Source organism: Gossypium hirsutum, chromosome D13 (assembly GCF_007990345.1).
Source record: "Gossypium hirsutum isolate 1008001.06 chromosome D13, Gossypium_hirsutum_v2.1, whole genome shotgun sequence".
In the NCBI taxonomy this organism is placed as follows: domain Eukaryota; kingdom Viridiplantae; phylum Streptophyta; class Magnoliopsida; order Malvales; family Malvaceae; genus Gossypium; species Gossypium hirsutum.
Genome location: NC_053449.1, coordinates 48,515,387 through 48,522,577, shown reverse-complemented (window position 1 = coordinate 48,522,577; position 7,191 = coordinate 48,515,387). Strand labels below are relative to the sequence as shown.

Genomic DNA, 7,191 nt, shown 5'->3' with positions numbered 1-7,191 from the left:
CCCCAGTGGAGTCGCCAAGCTGTCCAAACCATTTTTTGAAAAACAAAAATTTGTTATCGATTTGAAAAAACAAAAATTGGAGTCGCCACCAATCCTTTGTTAAGGTGTGATCGGCTCACCTTTAAAACAATTTTGGTCTACGAATTATGAGAAAACAGGTTCGGGAGTCAGTTACGCACGAGGAAGGGTTAGCACCCTCGTGACGCCAAAATCGGTACCGAATTGATTGTTTAATGGCTTGGTGTCGAAAATTTTGAAAAAATTTTAAAAGAAAAACTTTTTATCTTATGAATGAATTAAAATAATAAAACATTCCTATTTCAAAGAAATAAAACATCACACCCAGTAAGTTATGGCACAATATTTTTAAATCTTCAAAATTAAGTGTGCTTTTGATTTTTAAACTCACACGGTTAAATCTAAGAATATTCGGTTATCTAAGTTGAATGAAGAAAATCGAAACCCAGTAAGTTAGGGCACGGCTTCTCAAAATTCCAAATACCGAATATTACTTTTTGTTTTAAGAATTCTTATTTCGAGATAACAAAATGTCATAACCAGTAAGTTAGGACCCGACATTTTTGGATTCCCGAGAATAAGCTTTTATTTGAAATTTGTGTGAATTTATTGCAAAATGAATACTTGGTTTTCTAAATTCATCGAAAAGTAACCACGATCCAGTAAGTTAGGACACGATCTTTCTCGAGAATCATGAATACTAAATATTTTGAAAATTTATAAAATATGATGATTTTGGTACTTTAACGAAACCAAAATGTTTTTTTTAAAAATGTTGATGCATAACATGAAACAATTACTTCAATTTAAATGATATATGTATATGTATTTGCAAAATAAAATATGATATATAAGTGAATTTGAAAAAATATGTGCATGCATATATTAAAACATGTATATAAAAGTTATAAAAATAAAATATAAAATATGTATAGGTATAGGTATCTAAAATAAATAAATAAATAATATCAGTAAAATATATTAATAAATTATGAAAATATGTATATATATGTACATATAAAGAGGAAAAAAATGCGAAAAATATATGTAAAATAATTTTGAATAGTGTATGTATATATATGTATATTATAATATATATATTTTTGGATTATAAAATGTGAAAAACTATATAAATATTATAAAATATAAATATACGTACGTATATATGTGTATATAAAACTAAGAGGAATAAAATAATAATAAAATATATAAGATATGCATATGTATTAAAAACCATTTTAAATATGTACATATATATTATAAGATACATATGCGCGTACATACATGCATTGAAATAATAATAACAATAATAATAATTAATAAAATAAAATTAAAAATATAAAAGAAATAATAAAAAAAACAGATTAACGACTAAATTGAAAACAAACGAAAATTCAAAACAAAATTTAAAAATAGAAAACACAAGAAGGGACCGAATTGAAATGCGCCCAACAGGAGGAGGATCAAAAGAGAAATTTACCCAAATCACCCAAAACGCTGCGCAACACTGGACTAAAATAAAACAGATTTGATTTTTCATGGAAAAATTTGAAAACAAAAAAGAATGGTTTTGAAATGATGGGATAAAGTGGAAGGATTAAAAACGAAAATAACCCATCAATGCTTAAAAGTTAAAACCCATTTCAAACTCTAATTAAAACCCCATTCCCGTTTGCGGTAACAGCAGCCTCAAGAACTGCTCCACCTTCTCCTCTGTTTTTCAAGCCAAACTCCCCCCTTTCAACTTCGATTTAGACAAAAAGAAGCAAAAATGTCAACAGTGCGCATCTTTTGGTAAGGATTTCTCCTCCTCCTTTTATTTTTTGTTTGGTGCGCAAAGGAAAAAAAACAAAGAAATCAATGAGCAAGAAGAAAATAGACCCAGAAAATCACCTTCAAAATCCTTGCTTTTTTGTTTTTTCCTTTTTATTTTCTTTAATTTCAATACAAAATTTTGCTAACCCCTATTACAGAAAACAATTGGCTTTTTATAGCCAAATATATACAGCCAAAATAATAATTTTTTTACAATTTTTGCTATATTTCCCGTTATATCTACTTGTTCGTGGCTCGTTGCAGGTACCACTGGCGAGAAGTCGTGCGTGACGTACGCAAAGGCTGCCGAACGTCGGCGGTTGTTGTGACGTGGTTGCTGCGAACTGCTTAGGGTAACTGCTGTTTGTTTTTTTGGTGTTGATGGCCACATTGCAGTTGGGCCAGGGTTAGATTTGGGCTTGGGTCAATGTCTTGGGCCCTATTGGGCCAAATGTATTTAGTTTACTTGGGCTGTGAAAATAGTTTTGGGCCCCGGGCAACAATCGAGTATTACAACATTCTTGTGTTTGGTTGAATGGAATGATGTTGTAATAGTATAAGGAAAAAACTAAAATGATTAGAATATCCCTTAGCAGAATTTTTTTAGAATTTTTTTAGGTAGATGATTATTGTTATTCTTATTAAATTTTAATAAGATTATTAATATAAATAATAAATAATTTAATCATATTTTAACATAATTATTATTAATTATAATTTAATAAAAATATAAAATTCTTAATATTAAATATTCTTATATGAATTAACTAAAATCATAATATATAATAATATAAAATATAATTTAAAATAATTATTATTAAATATAATTTAATAAAAATATATAATTTAATAAAATTCTTAATATTAAATATTCTTATATAAATTTACTAAAATCATAATATATAATACTATAAAATATAATTTAAAATAATTATTATTAAATATAATTTAATAAAAATATATAATTTAATAAAATTCTTAATATAAAACTAGATAAAGCTAAGCTCAATGAGCAGCAAATTCTCTAAAGAGGAAATAAATGGTAGGATCCTGACTTACGAAAATTAGATTTCCAATTTTTGTAAGCCACTTCACTTGTTTGATATCATAGTAAATAATTTACCTTTTTTACACTACTTATAATCATAAGTTTGTATAAATTATTAACAATAAATAAACACCATAATTAACTTGAACCCTGTATTAACTTGATGGATAAAGTATTTATCACCTCAAATGTAATTTGGGTGACCTCAAATGTGATTTCGGTTAAGCTCAAACTTTTATTAATGTCAATGCCAACACTACCACATTTGGGTTCAAATTATACTCATAGTAAGCTTAAACTTTTATTAATGCCAATGCCAACACTACCAAAACCTTTTGGACAATTATTTCGAAGATTTAAACCAACAAAAAGAAAATCAATAAGTAATAAAACCATAGAAAATAAAAGAAAAAATTGCCTTTGAAGCACATTCAATTGAGCACTTGTTTCTCTTTAATATCTCCATGATTTCTTCATCTTTATTCATAATATCAAACATAGGCAAACACAACGATAACTGTAATCCCCTACCCCTACCAACATTTTATTGTAACTATAACTAACATAGAATAACTAGTTGGCCTCTTAAAACAGACAAAGACCAGACCCCAAACCAAACCAAACTGCTAAACAACAAAATAGACATCATTGAAAAGACCTCATCCCCAGATTGCATCATTTTCAATTCTTAGAAAGGAGGAGCATAGAGCTGGAGAACCTTCTGTCAGGACGGTCTGCTGTTAATATCATCCCACCAAGCACTCACATGCTTCCTGCTGGTTCTCATGTATTCCTTTCCCATTTGACCCCCCAAGTACTGAGTAAATGGCAGGTGACTCAGGTCAGCAAGGCTGAAGAAATCACCGGCCAAGTACTTATTCTTTGGCAACCTCTCCTCATAAATATCCAGAACTTTGCCTAGCTTTTCCTCGCTTTCCTTGATCAAATTTTCATCAGGAGGGAACCCCATCTTGGAAGCAAACATCAGATGTAGGGTCAAGGCATAAATTGGTGGGTTGAAATTGTGTGCCTCAACCTCTAGCCAATTTTCCACTTGACCCCTTTCCTCTACTGTCTTTCCCAGTAGATTAGTCCCTTGTGATTTTTATTTTTCTGCATAGTACCTTATGATTGCACGGGATTCTACAAAAACCCAAATTGGAAAAATCATCATTTGGTGCTATTTAATTATTATGAATATTAAAGTAAGAAAGATTTGTTTTTAAGAAAGTGGTTTAGAATGTCATCTTTCTTTGCTAAAGAGTGAGCACTCACAAATTGAAAACTACAGAATCCATTTTCAAGAAAAATACAGAAACCATTTTCAATTGAAAAATTCAACAGATTTACATGCAATTGCAAAGCCAGATAAAAGGAAATATGGAAATATATATTACCACTAAAGCCAGATTTACATCTGAGATTTTCATTTACAAACTAGATACAATTCAAAATAGTCCAATAGCTTTGTACCTCAATTAAAGTTTTAGTTATAATTTCATTACAATGAAGAATAAGCAAGAACAATCAGGCATGGAGCTTGGCGCAGGTCTGCACTCCAGCAACTAGAACTGGCCATATCAAACCAAAAAAAAAAAAAGAAATTAAAGGCAGTATCCTTAAACCATAAATATAATATGCCATATAATTTAAATGTAAAAACAACCCAAGAGCAAAAAATTTGCAAATTTTGTCACAAGATGCAAGGGACAGTGAACTAAGTTGTAATAACATCCAATAAGTATAATGGTAAGGGGAATAACCTAGAGCACAATATAACCAGATCACTATCTAAACTTCATGCTTCATGGACAATTTTCAAAGCTAACTTCAATACACATAAATTTTCTTCTTTTTTTTTTAAAATCCAGAGCACAATATAAACAGATCATTCAAGAAAAATACAAAAACCATTTTCAATTGAAAACTTCAACAACAGATTTACATGCAATTGCAAAGCCAGATAAAAGGAAATATGGAAATATATATTACCACTAAAGCCAGATTTACATGCAACAACACAAGGAACTCTCTACTTCGGCAAGATGGAGAAAGAAAATGCAAGACCATAGACATGCATAAACTGTCTCAGCAAAGATCACATGCAAGAAAGGGTTTAAAACAAGAAGTAGAAGTAAAAGGGTACAAAGCATATTACCTCAATAATTTTTTCTTTCTAGAAACTAAAGAAACCTGCCAGAGAAAAAAGACCCTAGGCAGTACAACTGCACTGCACCAAAAGTAAAAAGCTCTAGTCTAGATCTCAGCCATAAAATTAAGAAATACTTGTCTAATTTCAAAGAAAAAAAATGCTAACATTTTTTCCATTAAAATGTACATTGACTTGCCCTTTTATCATGTCAAGGTTCATCAACTGTGCAGAAACAAAGCAACAAATTCGAGCATGCAAACTGCTAACACTTCTTAATATCTCTCAAGAAACCATAGTTAAATTGCAACTCTTTTCCTATGCAACAGAGGAGTCGCCTGAATGTCATTCTAAAGCTGGAGAAGCTTTATAGAGGTAAAAGAACCAATATATAACATTCATGGCTAATTAATATTAACCAGCTGCCACCACATTCAATACCCAGATTGATATACTTGAGACTCACATAGCACACAACTCTGCATCCCCGCCCAAAAAAGATGTAACCATATCCAGCACATATTTGGACATTGATATTAGGAATAGGATCCTCTAAATATATGAAAAATTTTCAAAACAACTGAGTATACCCATATCCAACACTCACCACCTAATCCTAATCAACATAACATAGACTATAATACATGAAATTGTCACCTATCATCTTGGTTATGATCAAACAATGGTGATTAATGCCTTCCAGTAACAGCAATGGTTCTGGCTACAAAAAGCCAGAAACCAATATTCTTCTATTTTCATACAACAATAAAAATCTAACCCAAAGAAGAAAACATTGAAATCAAAACCATAATATTCCCACAAAACTTTGAAATCAAAGCCACCCTGCAATTAAATAGAACTCCCCAATGGAATAAAGGACTCAGACCACAACCATAAATCAGAGGAAGCCGAAGACAATGTTGAAGCAAAGATTCATACCTGAAATCAGCCTCCGATGAAGCAGGGGTTACAAAAATCGCAACAAAGAAACGTCAGAGAAATAAATCCACTGAAATATAAGAAAAAAAAACATTGATCTGAAACCAAAATAGAAATGAAAAGGAAAAGACAGACAAAGAAAAAGTTCAAGATTCATACCTTAAAATCAGTCTCCAATGAAGTAGTGGATTTCAAAAACCACAAAAAACAGATTCTAGCATGTGTGTGTTTTGGCCTTTGGTTACCCAAAGCTAAAAAAATGACAGGAAAAAAATTCAAAAGGGACCGAGAGAGAGAATCGGTAAAGAAATGGGAGGAGATTTCGATTGAAGAGATATATTTGAGGATTTGTTATGAAAGTAGAAGAAACGAGGACAGAAATTAACTCTGCAGTACCTATGCAAGAAGAAGCAGAAATCGATGAGGGCAAAAAAAGGAAACGAAAATAAGAAATGGGTAAGGATTCCCTAATCGGCGCTGAATGGGGGAATACTTATTACGGGACCTGAGTGTATTAGAGACGGAATTGATTCGGGACGTAATGACATTACGTCCAACGAAACACCCGTTTGGTTGTGGGCTTGCGGAATAGGGGAATGCATTCCTATTCCCCCAACCAAACATAGTGTAAGAGTTTTAGAGACTAACACGTGGCTTCGCATTTTTTTTAGATTTGCCTTACTTTATATTTTTTGACATTATAAGACAATAGTTAAATTTTAATTTTGACCTCTAGACTATGCTGAGACTTGGAGATTTAATTTGTATACTTTAATTTTGACAAAATTTGCTCCCTCCACTTTTTATAATCCATTAGTTAGTCTAAATAATTATTGTTTTATCATGACGAGTTTGAATGAGTGTTTTTAAGAAAAAAAAAGTCTTAATTAGTATTTTCAAGATTATTTTTAATTGTTACGTGACTGTCAAGTGATTATTTTTCTAAATTTCCAAATGTGAAATAAAAAAATTAATAGAAAAATTTTAACAGTGATAACAATTGAATCTCAATTTTTAAATTTAAAAAATAAAAATTATATTCATAAAAATAAAAAATATAATTTAAAAAATAAAAAAAATGAATGGAAAAGCAAACAATTAAAGGCCCTTTGCATGAAAAATAAAGCAAAGGAACGTGGCAGAAATTGTGAACATGTGAATTATAAATGATAAAAGTAACCCCTTACAATTATTATTTTCTGCAACATTAATTATGAGAAAA

At 30.5% G+C, this 7,191-nt stretch overlaps 2 long non-coding RNA genes across 2 annotated transcripts; one reads left to right on the top strand and one right to left on the bottom strand.

Moving 5' to 3' along the window:
• Nucleotides 1-1,644: 1,644 nt before the first annotated feature.
• LOC121225098 (uncharacterized) lies at nt 1,645-2,418 on the top strand. Its single transcript, XR_005922936.1, has 2 exons — nt 1,645-1,812; nt 2,098-2,418. It is a non-coding gene; the product is annotated as an uncharacterized lncRNA (long non-coding RNA).
• An 865-nt stretch (nt 2,419-3,283) lies between these two features.
• LOC107920720 (uncharacterized) lies at nt 3,284-6,578 on the bottom strand. Its single transcript, XR_001690753.2, has 4 exons — nt 6,129-6,578; nt 5,970-6,039; nt 4,355-4,452; nt 3,284-4,024 (listed from the first exon to the last, which is right to left on the bottom strand). It is a non-coding gene; the product is annotated as an uncharacterized lncRNA (long non-coding RNA).
• Between the last annotated feature and the right edge of the window lie 613 nt (nt 6,579-7,191).